General features: G+C 46.2%; 1 long non-coding RNA gene across 1 annotated transcript; it reads right to left on the bottom strand.

Annotated features, from left to right (window-relative positions):
• Positions 1 to 6,185: 6,185 nt before the first annotated feature.
• On the bottom strand, positions 6,186 to 8,169 carry LOC311144593. The gene is made up of 3 exons (XR_014614512.1): positions 8,108 to 8,169; positions 6,946 to 7,228; positions 6,186 to 6,486 (listed from the first exon to the last, which is right to left on the bottom strand). It is a non-coding gene; the product is annotated as an uncharacterized lncRNA (long non-coding RNA).
• Positions 8,170 to 12,005: the final 3,836 nt, after the last annotated feature.

The following is a 12,005-nucleotide window of genomic DNA, read 5'->3' as shown; positions in this document are numbered from 1 at the left end:
ACCTCCAAACGAGCTTCAATGCCATACAACAATCCTTCAGTAGCCTCCAACTGCTCTTAAACACTAGTAAAACTAAATGCATGCTTTTCAATCGAACGCTGCTGGCACCCGCCCACCCGACTAGAATCACCACTCTCGACGGGTCTGACCTAGAGTATGTGGACAACTACAAATACCTAGGTGTCTGGTTAGACTGTAAACTCAACTTCCAGACTCACATAAAGAATCTCCAATCCAAAGTTAAATCTAGAATCGGCTTCCTATTTCGCAATAAAGCCTCCTTCACTCATGCTGCCAAACATGCCCTCGTAAAACTGACTATCCTACCGATCCTTGACTTCGGCGATGTCATTTACAAAATAGCCTCCAACACTCTACTCAGCAAATTGGATGTAGTCTATCACAGTGCCATCCGTTTTGTCTCCAAAGCCCCATACACTACCCACCACTGTGACCTGTACGCTCTTGTTGGCTGGTCCTCACTACATGTTCGTCGTCAAACCCACTGGCTCCAGGCCATCTATAAATCACTGCTAGGCAAATCCCCGCCTTATCTTAGCTCATTGGTCACCATAGCAGCACCCACCCGTAGTCTACGCTCCAGCAGGTATATCTCACTGGTCATTCCCAAAGCCAACACCTCCTTTGGCCGCCATTCCTTCCAGTTCTCTGCTGCCAATGACTGGAACGAATTGCAAAAATCTCTGAAGCTGGAGACTCTTATCTCCCTTAATAACTTTAAGCATCAGTTGTCAGAGCACCTTACCGATCACTGCACCTGTACACAGCCCATCCGAAATTAGCCCACCCAACTACCTCATCCCTATATTATTTATTTTGCTCTTTTGCACCCCAGTATCTCTATTTGCACATAATCTCTTGCACATCTAGCATTCCAGTGTTAATACTATTGTAATTATTCTGCACTATAGCCTATTTATTGCCTTACCTCCATAACTTGCTACATTTGCACACACTGTATATATATTTTCTGTTGTATTTTCTGACTTTATGTTTTTTTTACCCCATATGTAACTCTGTTGTTTTTATTGCACTACTTTGCTTTATCTTGGCCAGGTCGCAGTTGTAAATGAGAACTTGTTCTCAACTGGCTTACCTGGTTAAATAAAGGTGAAATAAAAATAAATAAAAAGTAGGTGATGGTAGCGGCGTCTATTCCCCTCCATTCGGCGTTGGCCCACTCCAACGCCTTTCCGGATAGACAGGAGATGAGGGCGGAGACGCTCTCGTATCCCGAGGGCGCTGGGTGTATAGTAGCCAGGTATAGTTCTACCTGCAGGAGAAACCCCTGACACCCGGCTGCAGAACCGTCATATGCCCTCGGGAGCGAGAGCCGAATACCACTGGGTTCCGGCGCTGAGAGAGGAGGACTGACCGGTGGTGATGGGATGGTGTATGAGGACGTGGGCACCTCTCCATTAGCCAACCAGTGCAGAGTGTTGGACACCTCGCCCAGAACGGCCTCCAGTTGCCGGATCATGGAGTCCTGATAACTGAGCCGTTCTTCTAGCGACCTGGGTGCCGTCGCTGATCCTGCTGACTCCATAGTAGGTGTGTTGTTCTGTCAGTATGGCACCGATGTGGATGTGATGAGGAGTCAGGCGCAGGACACAGAGGTTTAGTCCAACAAACTTTACTCGTACAAAGTGAAAAATATCCAAGACACGACCTCGAAAAACAGAGGTGAGTGAAATACGCCACATGCGTAAAACTAAACAAAACATATAGAGCGCAAAACACGCAGCTCCAAACGACACGCGGACAACAACACACAATCTAACTAACACAAAACACGGAACTTATAGGACACGTAATTAGGACACAAACAGACACAGGTGTACCAGACAGACCAAAGCAATCAACACACGAAACATACAACGGTGGCAGCTAGTATTCCGGGGACGGCGAACGCCGAAGCCTGCCCGAACCAGGAGGAGGAGCAGCCTCGGCCGAAACCGTGACAAGCTTCAAACAGCTGAAAATACAATACGTTTGGTTATGGAAAATATATTTCACAGTGGTTTAGATTGTACAATGATTCTCTACACTGTACTTGCTTGTTTTGTCACATAAACTGAAATTAGGAGAACTATTCGAATTTTTGCCACCAGGAAATGATGGAGCATTTCTGCATATTGCACCTCTATCCAGACAGAGCTGGAGCAGTGCTTTCTCTTACCTAGGCCTGTCTTTCAGAAGATACAGTAATCAAATTCCATCAGATATTTAAGAAATGCCACCAGATATTTTAAAAATGCAAGAATAATATTGATTTGTATAAGCTGGTGATATAACAATAAGTCAAAATGGCTTATCGTCTTAGCCTTAAATATAAATACAAAATGAAAGTAAATCAAATGAACAGGTACTTAGAGAGACCAGTGGTAAATGTAGTTCCAGACAGCGAGGCCCAGGAAATAGGTGTGGTCTCAGCGAGGTCCAGGAAATAGGTGTGGTCTCAGTTAGGCCCAGGGAATAGGTGTGGTCTCAGTGAGGTCCAGGGAATAGGTGTGGTCTCAGCGAGGTCCAGGGAATAGGTGTGGTCTCAGCGAGGCCCAGGGAATAGGTGTGGACTCAGCGAGGCCCATGGAATAGGTGTGGTCTCAGCGAGGTCCAGGAAATAGGTGTGGTTTCAGCGAGGTCCAGGGAATAGGTGTGGTCTCAGCGAGGTCCAGGGAATAGGTGTGGTCTCAGCGAGGTCCAGGGAATAGGTGTGGTCTCAGCGAGGTCCAGGGAATAGGTGTGGTCTCAGCGAGGTCCAGGGAATAGGTGTGGTCTCAGCGAGGCCCAGGGAATAGGTGTGGTCTCAGCGAGGTCCAGGGAATAGGTGTGGTCTCAGCGAGGCCCAGGGAATAGGTGTGGTCTCAGCAAGGCCCATGGAATAGGTGTGGTCTCAGCGAGGCCCAGGGAATAGGTGTGGTCTCAGTTAGGCCCAGGGAATAGGTGTGGACTCAGCGAGGCCCATGGAATAGGTGTGGTCTCAGCAAGGCCCAGGAAATAGGTGTGGTCTCAGCGAGGCCCATGGAATAGGTGTGGTCTCAGCAAGGCCCAGGAAATATAGGTGTGGTCTCAGCAAGGCCCGTGGAATAGGTGTGGTCTCAGCGAGGCCCATGGAATAGGTGTGGTCTCAGCAAGGCCCAGGGAATAGGTGTGGTCTCAGTTAAGCCCAGGGAATAGGTGTGGTCTCAGCGAGGCCCATGGAATAGGTGTGGTCTCAGCGATGCCCATGGAACAGGTGTGGTCTCAGCAAGGCCCAGGAAATAGGTGTGGTCTCAGCGAGGTCCATGAAAGAAGAACTTCTTCCTCAGGGAATCCTCGGACACAGGCATATGCTTTGCCACCCCTTTGTCCAACAGCCCTTTTTGGCTCAAGTTGTTTTTGACCTCACAGAGTGTAGTCAGGATGTCATCTCTGGAGAGAGCAGGAAACACAGGAGTAGACAGTGATGACATGAGCACACAGTGTGGATAGTTCAAGTGATTAAATGTTTATTAACAGGACATGGACATGTAAAATGATTTTAAAATATTGTCTCCCCCAAAAAAATGCAGGCTTTACTTGGGGCAGTCCTTTTCCAGATGGTAGCACAGAGACGGGATGAACCAGGACCCTGTGATATTGTGCCTATAGGAGACAGACGTATCCACAGTGGCCCTGACCACCTGAGTATCAGCACCAAAAAATCGAAGAAGCCGTCTGTCTCTAGCCCAGCCTCCGACCCTGCCTCCGACCCTGCCTCCGACCCTGCCTCCGACCCTGCCTCTGACCCTGCCTCCGACCCTGCCTCCGACCCTGCCTCTGACCCTGCCTCTGACCCTGCCTCCGACCCTGCCTCCGACCCTGCCTCCGACCCTGCCTCCGACCCTGCCTCTGACTCAGCCTTTGACCCAGCCTCCTTTTTCAGCTCAGAGCAGAGCTTCAAGACATCTTGTATCTCCTTCTTAGTCTTGTTCACGGGCATCACCACCTTGAACCCCAGCCAGCTGAACACCTGTTCATGGGCATCACCACCTTGAACCCCAGCCAGCTGAACACCTGTTCACGGGTATCACCACCTTGAACCCCCGCCAGACACTTAACTCTCAAACAATGCTATCACTAAATAATTATTTCACATCAACCCATAACAAACAAACTACTAGTCAGACGAGAGAAAGCTGGTCAGATGTTGAAATATAGAAGTGTGTCTTGTTGATGATAAGAAGTTGAAATACCAGCATCAATGTTTGCCCCCGCTCTGTCCCTCATATCCTCTGCTGTAATCTTCTGACCCCGCTCTGTCCCTCATATCCTCTGCTGTAAACTTCTGACCCCGCTCTGTCCCTCATATCCTCTGCTGTAAACTTCTGACCCCACTCTGTCCCTCATATCCTCTGCTGTAAACTTCTGACCCCGCTCTGTCCCTCATATCCTCTGCTGTAAACTTCTGACCCCGCTCTGTCCCTCATATCCTCTGCTGTAAACTTCTGACCCTGCTCTGTCCCTCATATCCTCTGCTGTAAACTTCTGACCCTGCTCAGTCCCTCAGATCCTCTGCTATAAACTTCTGACCCCGCTCTGTCCCTCATATCCTCTGCTGTAAACTTCTGACCCCGCTCTGTCCCTCATATCCTCTGCTATAAACTTCTGACCCCGCTCTGTCCCTCATATCCTCTGCTGTAAACTTCTGACCCTGCTCTGTCCCTCAGATCCTCTGCTGTAAACTTCTGACCCCGCTCTGTCCCTCATATCTTCTGCTATAAACTTCTGACCCCGCTCTGTCCCTCATATCCTCTGCTATAAACTTCTGACCCTGCTCTGTCCCTCATATCCTCTGCTATAAACTTCTGACCCCGCTCTGTCCCTCATATCCTCTGCTATAAACTTCTGACCCTGCTCTGTCCCTCATTTCCTCTGCTATAAACTTCTGACCCCGCTCTGTCCCTCATTTCCTCTGCTATAAACTTCTGACCCTGCTCTGTCCCTCATTTCCTCTGCTATAAACTTCTGACCCCGCTCTGTCCCTCATTTCCTCTGCTATAAACTTCTGACCCTGCTCTGTCCCTCATTTCCTCTGCTATAAACTTCTGACCCCGCTCTGTCCCTCATATCCTCTGCTGTAAACTTCTGACCCCGCTCTGTCCCTCATATCCTCTGCTATAAACTTCTGACCCCGCTCTGTCCCTCATTTCCTCTGCTATAAACTTCTGACCCCGCTCTGTCCCTCATATCCTCTGCTGTAAACTTCTGACCCCGCTCTGTCCCTCATATCCTCTGCTGTAAACTTCTGGTTGTTAATGATCAGACAGAGACCTCTGGGCAGGCTGGTCATCGCATAGCGATCGTCCTGGAAACAGTGGAGAGTGGTTTTCAGTTTCACAGAAACCCAATCCCCACCTCACTACCAGTCCTGGGTTCCCCACCTCACTACCAGTCCTGGGTTCCCCTGGGGAGTTCAGTAGTGCACAAAATGGGAGAAACTTAATGAGTCATTCCACAAATGCCTTTTGCATTCCTTTGATATATTCAGTTCACATTGTGCACCAATGTAGAATTTTAGAGCTTTTATATTAAATGAATTGCCCTTTAATATGGACTACATTGAAAATTCAAATATAGTGCCCAAAATCTGCATTTTGACATGTTCTGACTTCTAGGCAAATTTTAACCCACTTAATCCAAACATTTTCACCATCATTGTAAAACCCTAGTTATTTTGTTGCTTTTACAAAGTTATTTATGAAGTTTTTATTTACTTCACGTGATTAGTGATTAATTGACATCTGTCCCTCATTTTAAGGTCAACCCTGTTACTACATACAGCAAGTTCTTCTTATTTTAACCTCATGAGATGGGAAAACATGTTTTTTTTTAAATGAAGTTGAACATGTGCTCTTAATGACAGTCTGTTAAAAGTAGGTGAAATAAATAGTTTTTTTAAACCCCAAAAAGGCACTCTATTGGTGGAATGACCCACATACTACTTACTCTAGCTTGTCCAATAACAACACTAATTTGTGTTTTCAGTTTCAAAGTGTTTTGGAACGTTTTGTCCCACTGAACATGACCATGGTCTGGACCAGGTCAGTATCTTACATAGTCTGTTTTAGACAGTTATGATGACTGTTATGTTAATCAAGTCTCAATCAAGTAAAACAATCAAGCTTGTTGTTTTATTGTTTATTCTCGATTCAGAACAATCACTGATACTTCTGTTATACTTGGTGTATAGCATAAAGCAGTCAATTCATGTAAGGGTGTTTACTTAATACCTAGTAACTAAATAATAGTTCATACTTAATAAAAAACATTTACTTGAGTGATTTTGAAAAGGGAACACTTGACTTTCCCTCAAGTCATAATCTGTGTTAGTATCAATACATTGTTAGCCTACTATAGATTATATAATGCACTAGGTATTTATACTTTAGGGACTTCCTCCTCAGCTGGAGCAGCAGTCATCTCCCCCACGGCTCTTGCTCCATTCTGGGTAGAAACACAGAGAAAACACAGTTAGCATCGCTACTATAATAACCAGTACATTATTATAAGCTGTATCATGTTAGTCATTTAGCAGACACTCTTATCCAGAGCAATTAGGGTTAAGTGCCTTGCTCAAGGACACATCGGCAGATTATTTCACCTAGTCGGCTCAGGGATTCGAACCAGCAGCCTTTCGGTTACTGGTCCAACAATCGTAACCGCTAGGCTACCTGTCCCCCTTAACACTTGCATAAACACAACTGGGGCCACATAAAATCAGACAGCTGGCCACAAATGGCCCCTGGGCCACATATTTGATGACACGTATACTGCAGTTAATATACACTTTTCTGTCTCAACAGCAACTACTTAGAAATAAAGCTGATGTGTCAGTCATGCTCAGGTACAATTTTTTATAATAGGTTCCTAAAATCATCAGTCATTTGTTGTTTATTCCAATACCTCAATTGACATTTTCTGCATTTATCTGTAACTTTTCAGCAAGGTCGTTCTGGCACATTTTCAACAGGATAGCCTGCATGACGACCGGAGCCTTCACTTTGTATTTGGCCACCATCAGATCCACAGTCTTCTCCCTGCTTGCACCATCTTCCAACTGAGCTATTTTGATGGGCTCAATGTCATCCACCTTATACTTCCTTAGATGCCACTGGAATCTGTTCAGCTGATCACGGTCCAGGTCCATCAGAGTGTTCACCAGCAGCTCATCCATTGTAGATGATCACTGTCATGGACATACAAAGCAAAGATGGGCATTACAATCTCCCCTTGCATCCGTGGTAAAATAATAATGATCACTGCTGTACTAACCCAACCTGAGTAAGGGCTGGGGTAAAAGAGTGAAACTTTATCATGTACCATTGACACCATGTGAATTTAGGGGGTAGGTAGCCCAATTACTATCAATGCATCTGTCTGTAATAGGGGAAACTCAGGTCTAGAAAGCGCAACAGAAGGTAGGCTACAATAAATCAGGTTTAATACAATACGAGTTGAAACAAGGGAACAACAAGTCACCTCGGAGCAGAACAGTGAGCTGAAACGTGTGCCCTCTACTGGCGGAAATCAACTAAACACACTGAGGTGCTGAAGGCTACCCAAAACAGGCAGCAGGCGCGATGCTCTATTGAGGTCTGGACACCGCATCTAACTAATGGTTTACGATGACAGCAGTGCGTTGGGGAATGCAAATTAAATCAACTAAATTAGTTCTAACCGAGAACTTTTGAAAGACCTGATGAGCAGCGAGCTAGGCCAGTCATTGGAAAGTCATTCATAGCCATAAATATATTGTTTGTTCCTTTCCTCAAAGTTAGCAGGCTATGTTAATTATAGCCCATGAAATACGAGTTAAACTAGATACTAATCCTTATACAGTTTTTTTTTTTTTTAAGAGATTACAAAAGTTTTAGAGACAGTCATGTAGCCTGGAGTGTGTCAGGAAAAGCGAGGCTTTGCCATTAGGGCTACATTAAGCGCAATGAGTCATGCAAATATGTAATAAGTTATTTCCTTTTTTAGTAGGCTACATAACTTATAGACTATTCCATAACACACTAAGATCGAGTTTGTCTTTATATTAGTCATTTTATACGTTTCTTACCTTAAAGAAATTAAAAGCAGATGGCAGACAGTAAGTTGGCAGAACAGGTTTTCTTTGCTTTCATTTTCATTTAGGATCTTTTGACTATATATGAGTCCATAGCAGCCACGCCTATACCCCTATTGTGTAATTTATTGGCCAATCATCGCCTACAGAGAAATTATGACTTAAAGATAATTTTAAAAGCACAAAGTCCATAAACAACAAATCTCTGCAAGCCACTGCAGACTTTAACCAGGGCAATATAAGGGCATAATGTCATTCGTACAACAAGTGCTTTTTATGCACATACAAATATACATTTATAAATTAATTACAAAAAAAGTATGAAAAAGCTTTGTATGCTTAAAGCTGGAGTCCTTAATAGAAACAATAACAAAGCCCATACCACGCCTCTGTTTTGGTAAAACAGCTGAGGGATGGGCCTGGAGAAATGCAACCACTCTCAAATTCATAGACAGAACTATGGATGCAAGGACCGACCAGCCATGATTTTGGTTTAACCATGTTTTGAGGTTATACAGTGTATATTTACATGTACATTGTTTACAAACATTGGAGTAAAACAAGCTTCTATGTTGGGTTGTGATGGGGACAGTTGAACTCAGCTCATGAGGCATTTCTACGTTTTTTTTTTTGTGTGTGTGTGACAATAGACAACAACATACATACACACACAAAAACAACAAACAACTTAACATTCACATTACATACACTTTAACAAACATCAATGACATCACACTTGCTCAGACCCACATGTTCCAACCATATCCACACCCAACGCTGTTTCTAGTGCCTGTAAAACTCTGCCCCAATATGGCTGAGAATTGTGCAATGTAGTCTGTGCTAGCCAGACCAACTTCCATATTTAAATAATACATCATTAGATTTTTTTCCATTCTCTTAACATATATTCTGACTTCCAATATTTAAGCAATAACTTCTTCAATATAAGTGATGAAAATATTATTTTCCAACTGTCAGAATGGCAGGCTAAGGCCTAGAATCTCAAATATAAAATAAATTTTTTGGTTACTACATGATTCCATATGTGTTATTTCATAGTTTTGATGTCTTCACTATTATTCTACAATGTAGAAAATAGTAAAAAAAAAAAAAAAAAAAACGCTTGAATGAATAGGTGTGTGTCACGCCCTGGTTCTGGGGACTCTTAAATGTTGAGCCAGGGTGTGGAGTTTCTATGTGATATTTTCTATGTTGTGTTTTCTAGATCGTGTGGATCTATGTTGGCCAGGGTGGTTCCCAATCAGAAGCAGCTGTAGCTCGTTGTCTCTGATTGGGGACAATACTTAGGCAGCCTGTTTGGCACTAGTCGGTGTGGGATCTTGTTCCGTATAGGTTTGTTTTGTGTAACCTCAGGACTTCACGTATCGTTTGTTTGTTGTTTTTGTTCGTGTTGTGTACTACAAATAAATATGTACGCTTATCATGCTGCGCCTTGGTTCCACGAGTCATTAAACGATCGTGACAGAAGATCCCACCAAAAGAGGACCAAGCTGCATGTCCAGGAACAGACAGCCTGGACCTGGGAGGAGATCCTGGACGGGAAGGGATCCTGGACTTGGGAGGAGATTCAGGCCGGAATGGATCGCCGTCCTTGGGAGGAGACTGTGGAGGCGCGCTATAGAGAGGAGCAGCGGCAACGCAGAGGGTACCGGCCGAGGAGGAAGCCCGAGAGACAGCCCCAATAAAAAATGTTTGGGGGGGCTAAAAGGGTGGTTGGCGGAGCCTAGTGTTAGAGCAGAGCCAACTCCCCGTACTTAGGCTAGGAAGCGTGTGACTGGGCAGGCTCCGTGTTATGCGGAGCCACGTACTGTGGCGCGAGTGTTCCGGCACAGTCCTGTACGTCCTGTGCTAGCACCACGCACGTGTCGTGCTAAGATGGGCATTCAGCCAGGACGGGGTGTGCCGGCTCAACGCTCGTGGTCTCCAGTACGCCTCCTCGGTCCCGTATATCCTGCGCCAGTGCCACGAGCTGTAGCGCCAGTACGAGTGCACAGCCCTGTACATCCTGTGCTGATGCCTCACACATGTTGTGTGGAAGTAGGCATTCAGCCAGGACGGGTTGTGTCAGCTCTCCGCTCTAGACCTCCAGTCCGCCTCCACAGTCCGGCCCGGCCCGTTCCGGCTCCCCGCACCAAGCCAGTGGTGCGTGTTCCCAGTCCAGCCCGACCTGTTCCTGCTCCCCGCACCAAGCCAGTGGTGCGTGTTCCCAGTCCAGCCCGGCCTGTTCCTGTCCCTTGCACCAAGCCAGTGGTGCGCGTCGCCAGCCCGGTCCGGCCTGTTCCTGCCCCTCGCACCAAGCCAGTGGTGCGCGTCATCAGCCCGGTCCGGCCTGTTCCTGCCCCTCGCACCAAGCCAGTGGTGCGCGTCGCCAGCCCGGTCCGGCCTGTTCCTGCCCCTCGCACCAAGCCAGTGGTGCGCGTCGCCAGCCCGGTCCGGCCTGTTCCTGCCCCTCGCACCAAGGTAGTGGTGCGCGTCGCCAGCCCGGTCCGGCCTGTTCCTGCCCCTCGCACCAAGCCAGTGGTGCGCGTCGCCAGCCCGGTCCGGCCTGTTCCTGCCCCTCGCACCAAGCCAGTGGTGCGCGTCGCCAGCCCGGTCCGGCCCGTTTCTGCTCCCCGCACCAAGCCAGTGGTGCGCGTCGCCAGCCCGGTCCGGCCTGTTCCTGCCCCTCGCACCAAGTAGTGGTGCGCATCGCCAGCCCGGTCCGGCCTGTTCCTGCCCCTCGCACCAAGCCAGTGGTGCGCGTCGCCAGCCCGGTCCGGCCTTTTGTCCAAACTTTTGACTGGTAGTGTATATGTTCAACCACAAGCGAGTACAGTACTAATGAGCTATGCGAGATAGAAAAAAACTAAAACCATATTAAAAGACTGAAATAATATTATTTTGGTGTAGATAAGGGAAGGGCAGCCATACAAGCCAGTGTATGAATGAAACATATTTGCATATGAATGGAGTGGAAATTAGCAGATTTTGTGATCTGTATGGTAAGTGCTTATGTGGCAGGCATTTTCTTTGCAACGTTTAAGACATGGATTTCATGTTGTTAAAATGTTAACAAGGTTCCCAAAAGTACTTCGAAGTAATGTTTTCATCTTATTTGCTAAGCAAAAGTCGTTTAAACAGCGTTATTATTTGTCATGACAGGCCCATGCCAAACCTTTTCAGCCTCGAGAGGGTGAAGAGGCGCTCTCACACCGTCTTCATGACTGTGCGTGTGTGGACCATTTTAAGTCCTTAGTGATTTGGACTGAGGAACTTCAAGTTCTCGACCCCCCCCTCCCTGTTTCCTGTAGTCAACGATCAGCTCATCATCGCCTGTGATGTGACTGCCACCACACTACCAGTCCTGGGTTCCCCACCTCACTACCAGTCCTGGTTCCCCACCACACTACCAGTCCTGGGTTCCCCACCACAGTACCAGTCCTGGGTCCCCCTGGGGAGTTCAGTAGTGCACAAATTGGGAGAAACTTCATTAGTCATTCCACAAATGCCTTTTGCATTCCTTTGATATATTCAGTACACATTGTGCACCAATATAGAATTTTAGAGCTAGCATATTAAATGAATTGCCCTTTAATATGGACCACATTGAAAATTCAAATATAGTGCCCAAAATCTGCATTTTGACATGTTCTGACTTCTAGGCAAATTTTAACCCACTTAATCCAAACATTTTCACCATCATTGTAAAACCCTAGTTATTTTGTTGCTTTTACAAAGTTATTTATGAAGTTATTATTTACTTCACGTGATTAGTGATTAATTGACATCTGTCCCTCATTTTAAGGTCAACTCTGTTAAGCTACTTACTACATACAGTAAGTTCTTCTTATTTTAACCTCATGAGACGGGAAAACATGTTTTTTTTTAAATG

This window comes from Coregonus lavaretus (assembly GCF_964263955.1).
Source record: "Coregonus lavaretus genome assembly, chromosome: 17".
Classification (NCBI taxonomy): domain Eukaryota; kingdom Metazoa; phylum Chordata; class Actinopteri; order Salmoniformes; family Salmonidae; genus Coregonus; species Coregonus lavaretus.
This window is presented reverse-complemented; position numbering and strand designations above follow the sequence as displayed.